The sequence below is a fragment of the Macrotis lagotis genome, chromosome X (genome assembly GCF_037893015.1).
Source record: "Macrotis lagotis isolate mMagLag1 chromosome X, bilby.v1.9.chrom.fasta, whole genome shotgun sequence".
Classification (NCBI taxonomy): Eukaryota; Metazoa; Chordata; class Mammalia; order Peramelemorphia; family Peramelidae; genus Macrotis; species Macrotis lagotis.
In genome coordinates, this window is record NC_133666.1 from 385387346 (window position 1) to 385409632 (window position 22287).

At 33.4% G+C, this 22287-nt stretch overlaps 1 pseudogene; it reads right to left on the reverse strand.

Annotated features, from left to right (window-relative positions):
* Nucleotides 1-6783: 6783 nt before the first annotated feature.
* Nucleotides 6784-20570, reverse strand: LOC141499168 (cyclin-dependent kinase 2-interacting protein pseudogene; annotated as a pseudogene).
* Nucleotides 20571-22287: the final 1717 nt, after the last annotated feature.

Here is a 22287-nt window from a genome sequence, read left to right on the forward strand (position 1 = left end):
GCATAGGGAAGATAGCATGGAGATCAATAAATAGCTGGTAACTATAACTTTGAATGTGAATGGGATGAACTCTCCCATAAAATATAAGTGAATAGCAGAGTGGATTAAAAACTAGATCCTACAATATGCTGCTTACAAGAAACTTATTTGAAGCAAAGAGATACATATAGATTAAAAGTAAAAGGTTAGAGCTGATTATATTTTGTTTCAGCGGAAGTGAAAAAGACAGAGGTAGCAATCCTTATCTCAGACAAAAGGAAATAGATCTCATTAAAAGAGATAATGAAGGAAACCATATCTTTCTAAAAGGTACAATAGGCAATGAAGCAATTTCAATACTAAATACATATGCACCAAGTGGTATAGCATTTGAATACTTAGAGGAGAAACCGAATGACTTATAGGAAGACATAGACAGCAAAACTCTACTGGTGGGAGAACTCAACCTCCCTCTCTCAGATTTAGATAAATCTAACCATAAAATAAGCAAGAAGGAAGTCAAGAAGATAAGTAGCATGTTAGAAATCCTAGACATGATAGACCTTTGAAGAAAATTGAATGGGGATACAAAGGAATATACTTTTTTTTTCTGCAGTACATGGCACTTACACAAAATTGACCATGTACTAGGGTATTAAAAACCTTATAATCAAATGCAGAAAGGCAGAAATAGTGAATACTTCCTTCTCAGATCATAGTGTAGTAAAAATCATGTGCATTAATGGGCCATGGAGAGATAGATTTAAAATTAATTTTAAAGAGTGAGTGGATCAAACAAAAAATTATAGCCAGAATTAATGATTAATGATTTTATCCTAGATAATGACAATAACAACAATACCAAAATCTATGGGATATGGTCAAGGCAATTATTAGGGAATATATTATATATTTAAATGCTTACAAGAATAAGTTAGAGAAAGAAGAAATCAATGAACTAAACATGCAACTAAAAATTAGAGAAAGAATAAATTAAATCCCACAATTACATACCAAAGTAGAAATTCTAAAAATTGAAGGAGAAATTAATAAAATCAAAACAAGAAAACTACTGAACTAATAAATAAAACCAAAAGTTGGTTTAATGGAAAAAAAATTGATAAAACTGATTAATTTGATTAAAAAAAGAAAGATGAAAACCAAGTTATCAGTATTATAAATGAAAAAGTTGACCTCACCACCAATGAGGAGGAAATTAAAGTAATAATTCAGAATTATTTTGCCCAACTATATGCCAATAAATTTTATAATCTAAGTGAAATGGATGAATATTTACAAAAATATAAGTTGCCCAGTTAAATGAAGAGGAAATTAAATATCTAAATAATCCTATCTCTGAAAAAGAAATTCAACAAGCCATTATTGAACTCCCAAAGAAAAAATTTCCAGGGCCAGAAGGATTCACAAGTGAATTCTATCAAACATTTAAGGAACAATTAGTTCCAATTCTATATAAATTCTTTGGAAAAATAGACAAAGAGGAACTCTGCTTAACTACTTCTTTGACACAAATATGGTACTGATACCTGAACCAGGAAGATTCAAAACAGAGAAACAAAATTATAGAGCAATTTCCCTAATGAATATAGATGCAAAAATCTTAAAGAAAATCTTAGCAAAGCGATCACAGCAAATTATCACTAGGATAATACACTATGACCAAGCAGGATTTATCCCAGGAATGTAGGGTTGGTTTAATGTTAGGAAAACTGTTAGTTTAATTGACTATATCAATAACAAATCTAACAAATCATATGATCCTATCAATAGATGCTAAAAAAAGCTTTTGTCAAAATACAGTACCCATTCCTACTAAAAGCACTAGAGTGTAGGAATAAATGGATTATTCCTTAGAATGATAAGCTGTATCTATCTGAAATCATCAATAAACATTATATACAATAGGGTTAAGCCAGAGGCATTCCCAGTGAGATCAAGGGTGAAACAAAGATGTTGAATCACCTCTATTATTCAATGTTGTTTTAGAAATGTTAGCTTCAGCAATAAGAGGAGAAAAAGAAACTGAAGGAATTAGAATTGGGAAGGAAGAAATAAAACTGTGACTCTTTGCAAATGACGAGATGGTAAAAAAATTTCTAAAAAACACTATTAGAAACAATTAGCAACTTTAGCAAAGTCTCAGGATATAAAATGAACCCACATAAATCCACAGGATTTCTAAATATTACTAGGAAGATAAAGCAGCAAGAGCTAGAAAGTGAAAAATCCCATTTAAAGTAACTTCAGACAACATAAAACACTTGGGAGTCTACCTGCCAAAGCAGACTCAGAAACTCTATGAAAACAACTATAAAACACTTCACACAAATAAAATCAGATTTAAATATCAACTGCTTATGGATAGGCTGAGCTAATATAATAAAAAAATGACAATTCTACCTAAATTAAACTATTTATTTAGTGCCTTACCAATCAAACTTCCAAAAAATTACTTTAATGAGCTAGAAAAAAATTGCAACTAAATGCATATGGAGAAACAAAAAGTCAAGAATATCCAGGGATTTAATGAAAAAAAAGTGCAAAAGAATGTGGTTTAGCACTACCAGATCTAAAATCATATTATAAAACATCAATCATCAAAACTGGTATTGGCTAAGAAATAGAGTGGTGGATCAGTGGAATAGACTATAGACAGCAGGAAATGATTATAGTAATCTGTTGTTTGATAAACTCAGAGTCCAGCTTCCAGGATAAGAACTCGCTCTTCAATAAAAGTTGTAGGGAAAATTGGAAGTTGGTATGTATGGCAGAAACTTGGATTAGATCAACATCTTACATTCTGTACCAACAGAAGATCAAAATGGGTACAGAATTTAGATCTAAAAGACAATAGGAGATCAAGGATCTATGAAAAGCAAAGCAATTTATGACCAAGGAAGAAATGGAGAACATTATTAAAAATAAACCAGATAAATTTGATTACATTTAATTAAAAAGTTTTTGCACAAACAAAACCACCATAAACATGATCAAAAGAAATTTAGTAAATTGGGAAACAATTTTTACAACTAGTATTTCTGACAAAGCACTCATTTCTAAAATATATAGTGAACTGAGTCAAATTTATAAAAAAATAAGCCATTCCTCAATTGACAAATGGTCAAAGGATATGCAACAGCATTTTACAGATGAGGAAATCAAAACTATCCATATTCATATGAAAAATTAAACTAAATTATTCCTGATTACAGAACAAAATAAAGCATCTCTGAGGTACCACCTCATACCTCTCAGACTGGCCAATATGACCAGAAAGGGCAATGATCAATGATGGAAGGCATGCGGGAAATCTGGAACACTGACACATTATTGGTAGAGCTATGAATCCATACAACTGGAGAGCAATGTAGAATTACACCCAAAGCTCAAAATGTGCATACCCTTTGATGCAGCAATACCTCTACTGGATCTATACCCTGAAGATATCATGAAAAAGTATAAAAATATCACTTGTACAAAAATATTCATAGTAGCTCTGTTTGTGGTAGCAAAGAATTGGAAATTGAGTGAATGTCCATCAATTGGGGAATGCTTGAACAAACTGTGGTAATATGTACATTATGGAACACGACTGAACCAGGAGGGATGGGATTTCAAAGAAGCCTGGAAAGACTTCTGTGAACTGATGCTGAGTAAGATGAGCAGAATCAGAAGAACATTGTACACCATAACAGCAACATTCGGGTGATGATCAATTTTAAAGGACTTGCTCATTCCATCAGTGCAATAATTAGGGACAATTTTAGGGTATCTGCGACAGAAAATACCATCTGGATGCAGAGGAAGAACTGCGGAGTTTAAATAAAGATCAAAGACTATTACCCTCAATTTTTTTAAAGTTATTTTATATACTACATAATTTTGCTATCTCTAATATTTTATTTTTCCTTAAGGATATGATTTTTCTCTCAACACATTCAATTTTGATCAATGGATACTTAGAAACAATGTAAAGATTATCAGACTGCCTTCTGTGGGCCGTGGGGGGGAGGGAAGGGAGAGGGTGAGGGGAAATTGTAAAATTCAAAACCTTACAAAAATGGTAGGTAGATTATTATTATTATTGTATATAATTGGAAAACAAATGAAATATTTATATAAAAATAAAAAGTTAGAAATGATGAATAGATTCCCAATACACCTACAAATGCCTATTTAAGTCATATCATCATCTAATTTAAATTCTGGATTCTGGAAGCAGCCATATGTTCACTATGAAAGAGAAAAGAAAATTTCCTGCTTTTCTTTGAATTCAAGATCAGCCCCAGACAGTTAAAAAATAACTAAGAAAGCTTATATATGGAACCATTTCACCTCCTATTTCTTTTTTTGTCATTTACATATTTTTAATATTTATTTTGTCTTCACTTTACCCCTTCTTCTCCAGTTATTAACTACCTCAGCCTTGGAAATTGCTAAAAAAAAGTGGTGTCAGTGTGTGTGTGTGTGTGTGTGTGTGTGTGTGTGTGTGTGTGTGTGTGTGTGTGTGTGTGTTAAAATAAATGCAGACATTGGACCATGGTAGTTTTAACCACTTCCTTAGTAATTTTGTATAAAGTAGTGGCACAGTAATGTTTAAAAATAAAATTTGAGGAAAATGGAATTAAAGATCATATTTCATGAGTCATGATGGACCCATAAGTTGTTGAAAAAGTAATCTGATATTATAGAGCTAGCTTTCCTTTTATTATTCATATAACAAATCAGTTAAGTATTAGGTGCCTACTATGTTCAAAGGAATTGACCCAAGTTAAAATTACAGAAGTTAGTGACCATGATTATTTGATAATTTAGAGTTATTCTGTGAGGTAGTGTAGGAAACAAAGCTTAGAATTATAGAGCTGGATTCTCTTTCTTAGCCTTAATTTACTAATAGGCCTAGAAATATTTAATGGAGCTCTAATTCACACCTAGGCTTTGTGACTATCAAAATCCAATGCTTTTCCCTTTATCTTATTCTTGTCTTATTGTGAGTTGATGATCTTTTCCTTTAATCCACTTAGCAGTGTGGGAAAAAAAAAGAAAAACACTAAGAGATCTAAGACGATAAAGCTAAATTTAGTAAAGAATTATCAAGCAGAAAAAGTGAGAGTCTAAAAGAAAGAGAGTTTTGGCACTTTGAGTGAAAGGTAAAGGTTTTCAGGACATTAAAGGAAATAAAAATGTGGTTAGAAGTATAGGCATTAGGTATACAGTAGGTACAAATGCATTTTTTAAAAAGAGAATAATTCCTGGCATAGAACTTAAAAATTTGTAGTGCTTTTATGTACATTAATTTGCTTGGATGTTAAAATAATTCCTTGACATTGGGTATCATAGGAGGTGCTGTCTTGCCTTTAATGATATAGTAACTGACATGCCTTTGGTCATACAACTAAAGTATAAAAAGCAGTATTTGAACCCAGATCTTTCTGACTTCCAAATCGTGCAAATTGTTGACTACCCTACCTCTTTGAGGGTGTGAAAATAGAGCTGAATAATTAACAAAAGGACTTTTTAAAATATGTTTTTAAAAAAAACAGCATTTACATATTTACCTCTGTCTACTTTGTAAGAAAAAGTTGAGTGAAACTGACACTATTGACACTATTCCACATCCAAAATATCTGAGAGAAAAAGATGTTTACATCAGTTTTGTGATTAATATTTTACATTAACCTGAATTTTTATCTTTTAGTATTATATAATTATATAATAATTTTTTTACTATTTAAATTTATATGAAAAATCTCTTGATTCTGCTTTCTTCATACAAATCTTATGTATTTTTTTTTTTAGGTTTTTGCAAGGCAAACAGGGTTAAGTGGCTTGCCCAAGGCCACACAGCTAGGTAATTATTAAGTGTCTGAGACCGGATTTGAACCCAGGTACTCCTGACTTCAGGGCTGGTGCTTTACCCACTATGCCACCTAGCCGCCCCTTATGTAATCTTCTTAAAAAGTTTCAAATTGTTGGAATGGTTAGACCAGTGCCAAGTTCAGTATGCATTAAGAATTCTTATCTTGTATAGCTCATTCAGCACTGCTGGTTGTGGGTTTTTTTTATGTTTACCAATTTAACGTGAGGTAAAACCAATAATGTTGCAATATTCATTTCTCTTAGTGATTTGCTATAACGTTTGTTAATTGCATTTCTTAATTCTAAGTGTTACTTGTTCATATCTCGAATACTTAACTAAGAAATGGTTCTTAGTCTCATTTTTTTAATCAATTTACTATAGCAGATTTTATTCTCTGTTAGTTGATTAAACTATTTTCCCCAACCTAATTTCTCTTGGTTTTGTTTCTGCAAATGCATTTTAATTTTATGTAATTCAAGATCTATTTTTATCTTTTATGAATACTTCTAATCTTTAGTTTAGAATTCTCCTTATAATTGTGAAAGGCACCTCCTTTCATTCTCTTAATCTCATACCAATGTTTTTTTTTTTAACAGAAAGTTAAGAATCCATTTAAACTTATCACAAAAATAAGAACTGGTAAGTTTTCTGCCAAACATATACAGTAAGTTTTCCTAGTAGTTTTTGTCAAATAAGAAGGGTCATGGTTTTAATAGTAGGGACTGAATGACTAGCATCAACCTTCAAAGATACTACAAGGTATAAGAGTGCTGTTAAGAGATTCATAAGGTGGAATAATCAAAACAATTCATTCTGAAGTGAGAAAAAGTGAGCCTGGAAGAAAACATATAGGTAAACATCATAAGAAAGTTTCATTCTAGTATTGGGAGTTTGGGCTTAATAATGAAATGGTTTTGGAAAAATTATAATGCTCGATGTCCAGTTTCAAGTAGTATGCTTTTCACATCAAGCCTGCTGTTCTCAACATAAGGTTGGTATAACCACATAGATAAGTAACTTAAAATGAGATCCTGGTTTGTAGTATGGCGAGCTCTTCCACAATGATGCATTTGAGGAGTATTTCCTTCTTGTACATTTCTGAAAGCTTATGGGAAACTTCAGGCCATGTATGGAAAAGAGGTATTCGATAATTTCCATTTCCACGATGGTAATTTTCTAGGTTACAAATTCCTTTACTGGTGGATGTTAACTTTTCCATTTTCATCTGTATCATAGCCAAGTTTTCCAAAGTGTCCTGAAGCTCCTTGCACAGCATCTCAAGTTCTTCATTATATTTTGGATGTACTTTTTGAGGATGAAAACCAGAAGCAATACTGTTGTATTCCAATTCTACCTTGTCTTCAGAAAGGGCACTGATTTTGATATTTCCTATTTTGTTTGAAACAGAAAATCCTATATTGTTGAGAGCTTCCCATTTCTATAATAAATTATGCCAATCTGCAGCATTGTCTTTAATTTTTCTTGCACTGACAGATAAGACAGTCCTTTTGGGAGTCACCATGCCAGAGTTCTTCACATCTATAACTGGCGCCCAAGATCCAGGCTGTAGGAAGGTTGACAGATGACCCAGAACCAATTGGGCCAACTCCTATTTCTTTGAACAGTTTTCCAGCCAACTGGTGTCCAAATGCTCCCAACTTCCCAAGTGCTTATATTTCCCTAGGTTTCCCTCTTTGGCACTTGTGTTTTCAACATAGTTGCTTACTCTTCAGGCTAGAATTTTGGTTATCTATGACCAATTTTCTGGGTACAGAATCTTGAGAAATAGACTAAGTAGTGGATAAAGATCATGATCTATGTGAGTAAAGGTCATGCCTAAACAAGTAAAATTATAGCTGTTTGAAGTATATTATTATTATCAAGCATTTATCAGATGCCCATCATATTCTTCATGCAATAATCTTACACTCCCTGATATGGCATGGTTTTGTATACTTTAACAACAATCTATAGAATTGTATTACATTCCATTTAATGAGTGTCAAATATTCTAGCTCCACTGACCATTAAAATATAATTATATGTGTTTCATTTTAAGTATCAAACTTTCTAAACAGTTGTTATCTTTCTTTACCTTTATTAAGGTGAGTAAATATCTGTTCTGGCATATTTCTCAAAACTTTCACCTCAAGATTTCTATTTTAAATTTATTCAAGTTGCAAATTCCAATTATTTTGATGTGTATTGGAAACCTGAGCAATTGTAGCTGAAAAGTTCACAGAGAGCATGATCTAAGAGGCTAGATAAGTTCATCATTATTGATTAGACAAAGGAAGAATAAAACAAATGAGGATTTAAGGGAGTGAAAGATTATGAGAATGTATTGATGCATTTGGACTTTTAAAGTTGGAGGACTTTTAATATATATATTATATACTCTATTAATGCGATTAATATAATGTGTTGTTAGGTATATGTTATCCTATATCTAAAAGAAGAAAAATAAAAATATTATCTGAAAAGGTGAAGAGGAGGAATGGCAATCTCATTTAGTATTTTGGGAATACGTTTTCCTATGTGGTTCCCTACAGAAAAACAACCCAGGGGTCCATGGACTCTGAAATAAAATGAAATAAACCAGTTTATAAGGTCCAACCAATGGAGTTTTACTAGTTAACCAGTAGTTAAATTAAAAAAAAAACCTTTTTTTTTTTAAAAAAAAGGCATTTAATGAAATTGCATAATAAGAAAAGCAGCAATAGAACTACTCCATCAAAGGAAACAATCACCACCACACTCCTAGGGCATCCTCTGTGGCAATACATAAACTTCCATGGGGGAAGGGGAATAACATGTAAGGAACATGTGTGTCCAAGGTCAAAGAGTAGGCAGTATGCATGTATGAAGCAGCATTTTATGTCTTCTCTGCTAAATAGCTGTCACTAGCTTCTGAGGAGGGCATTGTCCTCTCTGCCACTGCTGCTCTCTATACCCTCCTATTTCTTGTCATATTGGGGCTGCTGCCATCTACTGTACATCAAACGTAATCTTCAGCTGTATGGTTAATAGAGCTGGTTTAGATATTCCTGTCTTTTTCAAAAGTTTTTTGCCCAGAGGCTAAACATGAATTTATACTCTTCAAGAGAAAAACAGACCTTGGCACATATCCAGTCATCAGATTAGGTAAAAGTAGCTTTTTGCAGTAAGGTGTCTACCCACTCTCAGAGTCTTTATCCTAAGGGTTAAAGTTTTTTGGAACATAGACAAGTCAGCTAGATAATTAGAGTCAGTGGTTATTTAGTCTTTTTGAATTAATTTCCTTTTGCTGGTAGGATTAACATCCCTATCCTGAGCTTTTTCTCTGTGGTAGAAATTTGAAGCCATGTAGTTTATTTCTGACTCCTTTCTTGGATTTTCTCTCCTGAGAACTTCTCCAGGTTATTCTTTATTGTAGCCATATTTTTAGATTTGCAAGGCACAGGACAAATACATTCTTATCAGCTTTTGTAGTATACTTCTTCTCATCTTCATTTTTAAAGCTCTGATTCTGAAGTCCAGTTACCTTCCCTGTTCCCACATTATGAAAGTACATTTCATTTACCACAGCAGTTTGTATTGTGGTGAGGTATTCTTTGAGTCCCTTTATCTCAGCTTACATTTACAACGCTGATAACAGTCATTTGACTAAGACAGAAATACAAATATACCATATGATCTCTACTCACCATAAATGTCTTGTGAATATACTTTTAACCCTAAGCACTCGGTTAAAACTTTTGTAACCAGTTTGAAATTTACTTAATTTCAATTATTCCACAACCACATCTATCTCTTTTTAACCTAGTAACAATCTTCTGTTTCAATTTGCTCTCTGATTACTTCATTTACCTTTTCTTAGTTTGTTTTTTTCCTTGTTAACTTCTTCCTTTCCCTCTTGAGTCTCCTAAGGGATTCTATTTCCTGTTTAACTACCATCCTCCTTAAACTTCTCTGTTTTCTTTATGTCCCGAGTTGTGCTTGATCCAGTTCCTTTTTCACCCCAGAAATAGAATCTGGAACAATATCTAGGCCAGAAAATTATCCTCCTTCATTTTTCCCTCAATTTCTACTCCTCAAATTCAAATTCAAATTTACTGCATAGTTTAAACTTCTCTAAAGTCATTTATCTAATTTCCTTCTCCTCAAGACCCAGTCTCTTCGTCTTTCTCTTTCACAATCTTCCACTGAAGCAGGAAATAGGCAGGGAAAATCCACCCCCACACACACACACAAAGAAGATGTGAATAGAAAAGGGATAGTAATTCATTCATTCTCTCAACAAGCATAAAAGAGTATATGAGAGTAAGATAGGAGCAGTAGAAATGAAGGATTCTACAGCTGCAGTTATAAAAGACCAAGGTAAGAGTATGGTCTTGGACAAGGAAGCAAAAGGGACCATTGAAACACATACTTATGGAAATAGGAGGAAAGGCTACATAGCAGAGGGAGTAATAATAGCTCTAATATGGGGCCATAAAAACTTTAGGAAACAACTTTGCAGACTGTTAGATTTTCCAGGATCAAATCCCACCTTAGGAGAGAGGAAAAAATAAATCTGTTTTGTAGGTCTGGCAAAGTGGGTAGGGATTCTTAGGATATACTGAAATCAGGATGGGTTATTAGTAATGATAAATGTAGGGAGTCGTTAAAAGTATTTATTTTATACTACATTGACTTTTTCATGAGTTGATATTTCTCTGACAGAGGAACAGCAGAAAAGTTATACCACCAAGGGTTAAAAAAAATAGGCAGAAAGAACATTGTTTGGTATATACAAATATAGTATTACAGGAATGAAATAGAGCAGGTAGCTCAACTCTTGTCTTCTCAAAGCACTCCCTTTTTATGAGGTGTGTTAATGGAAGGATCATGTAATCCTGATACTCATGCATGGAAAGATAGACTTCAGAAGAAGCTAGATTTGTTTTGTTTAGACCTATTATTAAATTCTTATAAGTGGAGATTAAAATAAGGAAGCAGATCATGTAAATATTTCTCAGAAAAGAGTGCCAATATGGGGCGGCTAGGTGGCGTAGTGGATAAAGCACCGGCCTTGGAGTCAGGAGTAACTGGGTTCAAATGTGGTCTCAGACACTTAATAATTACCTAGCTGTGTGGCCTTGGGCAAGCCACTTAACCCCATTTGCCTTGCAAAAAAAAACCCCTAAAAAAAACAAAACAAAAAAGAAAAGAGTGCCAGAAACAGATGTAATTCTAGTTGAAGCTGACTAATTGAAGGTGACAGAGAAGATTATAGGGAAAGGGAAGAAGGTGTAAAAAGGTGCAGTAAATATAAGTGAAAAGAAAGAGAGGTCAACAATTTAAACAATCCAGGGAACTTGGACTATATAGAAGTTAAACAGGAATTGGTGGCAGGAGTGTAGGTGAGAACATGTGGGGAAAACCTAGGTTTAATTAGTGTAAACAAAAGTCATCACAGGGATGAAGTATTCACTCAATAGAGAATGGGAAAAGGATTAAAAAGAAATAAGTGAATAAAAAGGTATATTTAACAATCATTCCTAACAATCATTTTAAATGTAAATAACACTCTCCTCTTCCCCCATGAAAGACAATGAGAAAAGGTATTTTTAAAATCCTGTTTATTGGATACAGGAAATTCATTTTTTAAAATTCAGGAAAAAGAGTGGTTAATAAAAATTTATTAAGGAAAGGAAAAAATTACCTGACAATTATATCATATATATTATCTCATAACTATCATATTTTGTACATAATAGATTTGCAATTTCATGTGATCATCTTTTTCCCTATTCTAATATGCTAGGGAAATGCTCATTTTTATTAAGTTCAGAATCAAATAAATTTTTCAAAAAAATTAAAAAATGACTAAAAAAGTAAAGGAATTGCAATCATGCTTTTAGACAAACCAACCTTGACATCATTCTCACTCTTCACTCCCCCCCCTTAGTCCCATATATATACTATAAAGTTGCAAAATCTGGATATTTCTGCATCTAGAAAACCTCTTAAATTTGACCATTTCTCCTTATTTAGTCGTAGTCTTAGTTCAGTCCTCATCATTCCTTGCCTAAACTATTTCAATTACTTTCTCTTTTTTCTTTTTCTTTGCAAGGCAATGGGGTTAAGTGACTTGCCCAAGGTCACACAGCTAGGTATTTATTAAGTGTTTGAATTCAAATTTGAATTCAGGTCCTCCTGACTCCAGGGCCAGTGTTCTATCCACTATGCCACCTAGCTGCCCCTGCAATGACTTTCTAATTGATTCCTTGGCTCCAATGTTTCCCCTTTCCTATCCATATTTCACATAGCTCCTACAGTGATTTTCCTTTAGCACAAATTTGCTACTTCCCTAATTAATGACCTCTAATGAATTCCTGTCGCTTCTAAGATTAAATATAAATTCCTCTGATTTTTAAAATTCTTTATAAACTGATCCCAGGCCGTATTTACATCTTCATTATACATGTCTCCCTTTCCCATATTAAGGTAAATTATATTAGCCAGCTGTCCACTTCTTGCATTCAACATATCTCCCATCTCCCATATCTTTTTCTTTATATTGTCTGCCCCCTAACTCTGAAGGGAGGCTAGTGGGTGCAGTGGATAGGGTAGTAGGCTTGGAGTCAGGAAGATTGATGTTCATGAATTAAAATCTGACCTCAAACACTTACTAGCTGTTTGACTCTGGGCTAGTCACTTAACTCTGCTTGCCTCTGTCTCCTCATTTGTAAAATGAGCTGGAGAAAAAAATTACAAACTACTTCAGTATCTTTGCCAAGGAAATACCAAATGGAGTCACCAGAAGTTATACATGACTGAAATAGGAAAGAAATATATTACAGAGCTGTTGTTGTTGGGGTTTTGCTTCAAGATGAAGCCCAAAGTTTATCTTTTATATAAATTATTTTCTGATCCCTCATCTACCAACACATGCACACATTTCCTGATAGAATATAAACTCCTTGAAAGTAGTTGGGATTGTTACAATATTTTTCTTTATATCACTAGCAACAATCACATATAGTTGGCCTTTGATATATGTTAATTGGTTGATTAAAGGTGCCATGAAACATGAAATAGCTGTTATCAATGTATAAGTACCTAATGGCATAGCATCTAGTTTCTTTCTTTCTTTTTTTTTTTGCAAGGCAATGGGGTTAAGTGGATTGCCCAAGGCCACACAGCTAGGTAATTGTTAAGTGTCTGAGGCCACATTTGAACCCCGGTACTCCTGACTCCAGGGCCGGTGCTCTATCCATTGCACCACCTAGCCGCCCAGCATCTAGTTTCTTAAATGAAAGTTAACTGAATTGTAAAAATAACTAATATTACTACTAATAGTATTGTTTCAATGTTGTTCTCTCAGAGTTGGATCAATATATCAGAAAAGTAGAGTAAAATGAAAATAAAGAACTGAAAAGTTAAGTTACAGGATTTATGGAGTCCTGGGGCAGCTTAGAAGGACAAGGGATAGAGCATAGTCTTTGGAGTCAGTTGGACCTGAGTTCAAATACCCCCCCCCCCCAGACACTTACTAGCTGGGTGCCCTGGGCAAGTCACCTAATATTGATTGCCTCAAAAAATGATTTATGGAGTCTTATTTTTTTTTTAATTCTTGTTTAAGGCAATGGGATTAATGTGACTTGCCCAAGGTCATACAGCTAGGTTATTATTAAGTATCTGAGGTCGGATTTGAACTCAGGTTTTCCTGACTCCAGGGTTGGTGCTCTGTCCACTGTAACACCTAGTTAGCTACCCCTGGAGTCTTCTAAATTAGAACATTAAAATTTTATTTTATTTCAAAATATCTGGAGATATTCCATAAAAATATACTATATTCTAGGTTTCAGAGAAATTATAAATTCATATAAGGTAATTGTTTTAATTTTATCTTTTATAGAAAATACCACAATATAAATTAAAGAATAGGATCTTATGATCATACTGAAGCAAAATGTACAGAAATAAATGGATACTAAGAATTGACATTTCTGAAAAATAAAGTGAATTCACAAAAACAAAGAAGAAATACAAAGATTTCTCAGAAACCAACATATATCATTGTATATCAGCAAATCAGTAACTTAAAAGAAATGAGTTATTGCTTAATATATGTGATATATATATAATGTTATATATATATATATTTTATATATATGTACCCAAATTCATAAAACTGAAAGTAAAACTCTTTATATAATCTCAGAAAGAAAAATTGGTATAAATAAACTAACAAAGTGGGGAGGGGAACCAAGCAGAGCCCAAAATAAATTCAATCAAGTATTTAAAAAGCAATTAAATCTATGCTATAAATTATTTTCAGTAATGGAAAAAGCACTCACTTTTTCTTTGTGATACAAATTGTTCTGATAAATTAAAAGGAGGTATAAAGCAGGGAGTTATAAATCAATGTCACTAATATATTTTGTTTCATGAAGTTAAATAAAAAATTAACAAAAATACTAGAAGAATATATCCTATAATGTTCATTCTAAACAAATAGAGCTACATGGATAGTCCAATCTTAGAAAAATTGACATTATTAATCATGGATAACACATAAATGATGTAACATAATGGATAGAGTTCTAGTAAAATAAGGCATGTTATCCTAAATAGAAAATAAATCATTCTAATCCCTCAAAACTAAATCAATCAAAGAAAATCAATGAAATAGGAATAGTAATTATTGATTAGGTTAAAAAAAAACCTTGTACCAAATATAAAGTCAAGATAAATCAGAAATTAATGCAAATATGTAAGAGCGAAGGTAATTGAACAAAAAATATGGTTTTTCAGAAGGACTATTGCAAATAGCAAATAACTATTTAGAAACAATCCATCATCACTAATAAAGTGAACATTTAATTAACTCTGAAGTTTATCTCATACCATACAAATTAACAAAGATGACAAGACACAGAAATAGTCAGTGGTAAAATGACTATGGGAAGAACATTTATTTTTCTGTTGAATTTTGACTTGCTCCAACCATTCTAGCAAGTGGTTTGGGACTGAATGGGAAAACCCCCCCACTAAATTCTTCATAACCTGTGGCCTCAATACTCTGAATACCCTCCACTGTGTATTTGACCTAAAGAGAACAAAGACAGAAATAAGAAGATATCCATTCATACTGATAAATATTAATAGAACTACATATCAACTTTTTGGTAGGGAAAGAAACCTGGAAAAAAGTAGATTGATTAGGGAAATGGTTGAGCAAATTGTGTTATATTAACACCATAGAATGTTATCGTACTGCAAGAAAAAAAATGTATGAAATTTAAAAAATACACGAGAAAATGTTTATGAACTATTCAGTGATGTATGAGCAATATTTATAATTCTAGAAATATAAACTAAAAGAATACCCAATTAAAGCTGAATACTGAATAATTGTGATGAGTAGTCTTGTCTTCAAAGAAGAAATGAGAAAATTCATTGCCCTCCTTTCATTAAAGATATGGAGGACTACATATGCAGAATGTTGTATACATTGCTTTTATCAATTGGTTTACTTAATGGTTTTTCTTTATTAAAAGTGCTACACTTAAATGGAAAAGTGGTCCTGAGATCCAAAAATATCTATCTACTCCAGACGAAGCCAGAAGCATGCAAAGACATACAAGTTTAAATCTCTTCAGTGCAGCTCTCTCTTCTGTGGTGGCTGTGTGAGAGGAAACAGATTTGGTAGCTCAAACTTTTGGATCTCAGGACCACATTACACTCTTAAAACCTATTGAGGGGGGCAGCTAGGGGGCGTAGTGAATAGGGCACCGACCTTGGAGTCAGGAGGACCTGAGTTCAAATTTTACCTCAGACACTTGATGATTACCTAGCTGTGTGATCTTGGGCAAGTCACTTAACCCTGCTATTGTCTTGCAAAAACAAAAATCAAAACTATTGAGGACTCAAATAGCTTGGGTTTTTTGGGGAGTATAGTTATTGACATTGACAATAAAAGAAATTAAGACTGATACTTGTTTTTTTTTTTAGGTTTTTGCAAGGCAGATGGGGTTAAGTGGCTTGCCCAAGGCCACACAGCTAGGTAATTATTAAGTGTCTTGAGACCGGATTTGAACCCAGGTACTCCTGACTCCAAGGCCGGTGCTCTATCCACTGTGCCACCTAGCCACCCCTATGATAAGTTTTTTTTCAAGAAAGATTTTATTTATTTTGAGTTTGACAATTTTCCCCCTAATCTTCCTTCCCTCCCCCCACCCCCCACAGAAGGCAGTCTGTTAGTCTTTACATTGTTTCCATAGTATACATTGATCTAAGCTGAATGTGATGAGAGAGAAATCATGTCCTTAAGGAAGAGCAATAAAGTATAAGAAATAGCAAAATTATATAATGAGATAATGGATTTCCCCCCCAAAATTGAAGGTAATTGTCTTTGTTCTTTATTCAAAATCCACAATTCTTTCATTGGATATAGATGGTATTTTCCATCACAGATAGCCCAAAGTTGACCCTGATTGTTGCACTGATGAAAAGAGCAAGTTGATCAAGGTTGATCATCACCCCCATGTTGCTGTTAGGGTACAATGTTTTTCTGATTCTTCTCATCTCACTCAACATCAGTTCATGCAAATCCTTCCAGGTTTCCCTGAATTCCCATCCCTCTCGATTCTTAATAGAACAATAGTGTTCCATTATATACTTATATCACAGTGTGTTCAGCCATTTCACAATTGAAGGACATTTACTTAATTTCCAATTCTTTGCCACCACAAACAGGGCTGCTATGAATATTTTTGTACAAGTGATGTTTTTACTCTTTTTCATCATCTCTTCAGGCTGGAGCAAAGGGTATACACAATTTTGTTGCCTTTTGGGTGTAATTCCAAACTGCTCTCCAGAAAGTTTGGATGAGTTCACAGCTCTACCAACAATGTATTACTGTCCCAGATTTCTCACATATCTTCCTACATTAATCATTGCTCTTTTTGGTTATATTGGCCAGTCTGAGAGGTGTGATATGGTACCTCAGAGATGTTTTAATTTGCATTTCTCTAATAAGTAATGATGTAGACAATTTTTCATATGACCATGGATCGCTTTGATTTCCTCATCTGTAAATTATGATAAGTTTTAAAATATCTATTAATTCATTTAAGATTTAAGATTAATGGTATCATTTAAGATACCGTTACATATTATTATGTGAGCATTTTTTTTATGCAAAGGTTTCCAAAACAAAAAAAAAATATGAGTGAGAAAAGTGGTATTATTTTACATATTTTTTGCTCTTTAATATCTGGTTTAATAGAAAAATAGCTAGATTTTCTTATGTGTTTTTAGCATTCAAACTGTTGTATTTGTGGTTTTAGTTGAAGTATACCAAGACAATCTGGCTTAACACAGATTTATATACTTGGAAAAGGGAGGAGTATTTTAATAGACAAATAAGAAATTAGTTGTATTATGAAGTTGGTTTTGATTTTGTTGATCCTTCATAATGGTCTTGGAAACCCCAGCAATCAGAGGACAATACTTTAAGAACCTCTGATTATATGGACCTCTCAGGTGAGGTAGTTGCATTTTACCAGTTCAGGGTGATACTTTCTACATTTTAAGAGTATTAATGGTTTGGATTTTAGAACACTAGGCAATGAAATGACTGCTTAAAGTCACAGGCAATCTGTCACAAGCCAGAATGGAACCTTAGTCTTCTGGACTTTGAGAAATTATAAATTTATCTCTTTACTCTATAGATAATTTTGTAACACTTTACTTAGTTTTGTTAAAAGTTATTTCAGTGTTCTTAGATCGGAGACCTAAAGTTGACAAAGAACTCATAGGCCATCTAGTGCTATCCTCTCAGTTGTACAGATGAGGAAACTGAGACCCTAAGTGATTAAGTGACTTAAGGTCATGTAACTAGTAAGGGGAGAGAGAGAGAGAGAGAGAGATAGAGAGAGAGAGAGAGAGAGAGAGAGAGACAGAGAGAGAGACAGAGAGAGAGAGAGAGAGAGAGAGAACTTTTCCCCAACACTTAGGAGAGTGCTTGTCATATGGTTATGGTAGGCATTTAAAAATTGCTTGACTTTAACTATATACCCAAATTATACCAAAAATTATTCATAAAGATTTTAAGAATTAGCTTTATTTATTGTTATAAAAGATGTAAATATAGTAGAATAGACAATTGTCTCAAATATATCCCAAGTTCTTGAAAAACATAGTTGCTTAAACTTTCAATTGGATTTCCTTTTCTTCTTCTATTGACCAGAATATACTTAGGAGCTTAGCATCTAATTATTTTCTATAAAGAATAAATATCAATCAATATTAAAATAATCCAGTTGAAAATTGATGTAATAGATGAATGGTGCCAGAGGGTGTCACTGCATCATCAAGAAAAAGGAAGACTACTACTTCAGCTCTTTGTACAATGTATTAAATACAATCAGTTTTTAAGTCTCTTCCCTTATGATTTTAACAGTGATATATATATATAGTATATATATATATATATATATATATATATATATATATACTATATATATATATGCTTATCATTAGCTTTTGGAATACACATTTTAATTCCATTTAATATGGAATGTGTAATATGTTAGATCTTTGTAATATTTTAAGCAAAATAGTCCCATTGTGAAGGCCCAAAACTGAAGGCCCTGGAAAGTTTACCAGATTTTTTAAATTAGGATTTGATGGAATCACTTATTCAAAAGTATACATCAGACTGAGATCAGGGAGCACTTCAAACTTCCTAAATCTCTGGTTTCAGCTGAGTTGTAAGCTAAGTTATAATTAAAAGTCAGTTAGAAAGACTGCAGTGTGCATATGGATAAAGTTAGAAATCAGTATTTATATTCCTTAAACCATTATGTAAAATAGAAGAAATGGAGGTGAGATTTGCAGGGAGTGTGAAGTATTAGTATTTTGGTCATAGTGAAGGGACTGTGAGCCATGTTTCAAGTTTAGATTGCTCCTCGGAGTAAAAGGTGAAGAAATTTGAAGAATGCCTCTGTTGAACAAAATTAAAGGTTTCTAAAGGAAACAAAAGCAATGATTCTTCAGGAAATAAAAAAGGATTTGTGTTAGATGAGGGGAGATTTGACCCTTATCAGGGTAATGGAGAATAAAGAAGTATCACACAATGAAGAAAAAGGAAGAGAAATGACAACCACACAATTGAACAATTAAAAAACAGGTGACTTTCTTTAAGAAAAGTATGTGTTTTAAAGAGGAAAAAATTGTTTGTCCTTCCAAGAATCAGAGGCACAAAAGATATCAAGAGAGAAATCATCTGACAAAGGTTTGAGACAGAAGAGAAGAGTTTTAACAATAGTTACCAGTTCCTTCTTTGGAGATATGGAGGCCATTATTTGTCAGATTGAGAACAATATGGAGAATATTGGGAATATTGTCTTAATGTTGTCTTTGGGGCATATATTAAAGCCATAACAGAATATTGTCTTTGGGGCATATATAACATATATATATATATATATATATATATATATATATATATATATATATATATATATATATATATATAAAACATATACTTGAAAAATCCTTTGATCTTATGGAACAAGAGCAAAGTAAATGATAATGGTTCTTAATTTTTATCATTTCTATTCATAAAACTATGTAGGCTTCTAAAGTTGAATCATTTGACATACTAGGAGTGGGGGTTGGGGGAGGGAACTATTGCCATTCCCAATGTTCTTAAACTTATCTACACATTGGTGACATTTTATTATGATGGGTGTAAAAACATCCTAAACCCACGAGACATATTTTGCATCTGGATTTATTAAGAGAAATGACAACCCATGTGAAATTCCTATGCGGGTGGAAAGAGTTCACAATCCAAAGAGAAGCTTGTGTATTTTTGAAATTTTGAAAAACAGAGTATTAGACAGTAAAGCCTTCTTAAATGGGAGTATCATGGGAGGAAGAAAAGAGCAGTAGTGATAGGAAAAGGATGCCCTCCTAAAGAGAAGGTGAAAGATAAAAGAAGGGGGGGATAATTAAAGTAGGATGGCAAAAGCAGTCTTCCTAGGGAATTTCTAGATTATGAAGCTATAATGACTGACTTAATTGCAAGGGTCCCAATTGCCCAGACAATTTCTCAATCTGGTATAGACTGACTGGGGACTTTTCTGACTCCCAAGGATGCACAGGGAGTCCAGCTTCAGGTGCAAACTACAAATTATATAAGTTCAGAAGGGGCTTTATCCATGTCATGTTCAAGGCCTCCTGTATTTAAAACCCTCTTGGGTTTAATGTATCTAGAAAATACAACAGTTGAAGAAGACAAATTCAGAGGAACCTTTAATATGGGAATAGTAGACTCCAATAAGGAAGGGTTACACCTCTCATAGATGGATTCTGGTACCAGGTAGAAGCAGCACCAGTGACTTGAGGAGTAATATTCTACCTAGGACTCTTGGATTTACTTACTCATAGGTGAAAATTGATAGGGTTGGTATTGGCAATAGCAGAGATCGTGAGTCTCTTCTCCTCTTAGATTTAAGTAACCCTATTCAGAATACAATGGGCTGGCTGCCCCTGAGAAAATTTGTTAAAGAACCACAAAATGAAGAGAGAAAAAATTATCTAATGTTTTTAGAAGAATATATCAATCCTTTTAATTTTTCACAAAAATAAATGACCACAAATTAGTGATCCTACATACAGAATATGTAGTAGTTTTACGTTCCGAACTCTCATGTGTGCTGAGGGCCATGTGTTGTGAAGACTGTCTCTAACATATAGCATGGGTGTGTGTATCACTGTGTAACTCAAAAGGAGTTAGAATAGATATTTCTAGCCTCTTCACCCTCCCTTTTTTCCAAGGGAGACTTTAGTTCTTGACAGGGGAGCGAGTAGGAAGGTAAGAACCAGAAGAGGGAGAGGAGGTACCAGGTTATAATTATAACTATGTTCACCCTTAAATAATGTCAGTCTAGGAGGTGTGATTTTGAGGTTCAAAGTTCTGATTAGGGGGAAACAAGACTCCAAGTTCTATATGCAAAGCTTGACACCTTTCCCACCAAATCCTAGTTCCATAATGAAACCCTTGGCCAAGAAACCCATTTATCCAAATTAGTAGAAAAATAAAGATCAGAAGAATTATATACATTCATATCCACATTTACATCCATCTATATCTCATTTATCCATCTTTCTCTCTCCATCTTTCCATCCATTCATCTATCTATCAATCTATCTATTGAACTATCTATTAATATATATGAGACAAAACAGAGTGAAGAAGTGCTCTCAGGAATGAGGTAACTCATCTTAACCAAGAAAATGTATCCTAGAGCCCATATAATGGGAAGTTCCCAGAACTTGTTAATGGAGCAAACTAGGGATAGGGAGATAATGGAGACTGTCCACTCCTCTCATGCCCTGAAGACTTTCCTTCAGCAGCCTGAAGTTGCATTGGCATCTTCTATCTTCTCTCTGGAAGCTGGAAGTGCCCAAAGTCTGTTAAGATTCAGTGACTTGAAGGCAGCTCAAAGAAGTCTGAAGAACTCCCACTCTTACCAACTCCAACCTGACCCACACAAATGTGCACTGATGATCACCAATAAGGATGGAGTCCCACACTGATGATCTTTGGAAGGGGTGACATGTGTGTCTCTGAAGTTAGATACTATAGAAAATAGCCACAAAGATGCAAAAGAGTATGATCTGAGATACAAAGCAATTCAGAAGAAATAAAATATAGGAAAAGATTTGGTAGTAAAATCTATGGCCTCAAATGTCTATATATTAATTTCCTAACAAATTAATATAAATAAAAGTCCTATTGCAAGAAAAAAATTTTACCTCTTTGGTATCATTGAACCTTGATAGGATGGCATCTCTATGACTAGACTCTGTGTGTGTAAATACACATATAACATATATACACATCTGTTATATTCATATGTATGAATAATAATGTTAAATATACACTTATCTGTACATACAGATATCTGTATATAGCTATAATGCTACTTCATTCTATCTCCATCTTTTAATTATCCTGTTTATTTTAAATAAGGTATATATATATATATATATAAATCTCTCTGTGTGTATATATATTTACATATGTATATAGGATAAAATAGCATTGTATCTTAGGAAGATATACTCAAGTGAGGAAATATAGGGGCCAGAGGAGGGAAACATGATAGGAGAACTTGGGTGAAGTTCAAAAGAGGTTGAAACAGAAATGATTTTTGTTACTGAACACCTGGGTAAAAAGAAGAAATCGATGACAAATTTAGGAAAAGATCCTTGACCTGGCACAGAGGTGTGGTATAGAAGTGATGAGGGATTTTCAATCCTTCCTACATCTTCTGGAGCTCTGGAACACAATAACACATAACTTTTTGACTTGCCTTATTGATATTTTATTCCTTCAAAAAATTGAGGAAACAAAGGAGAAATCAGTCTGGATATGATTC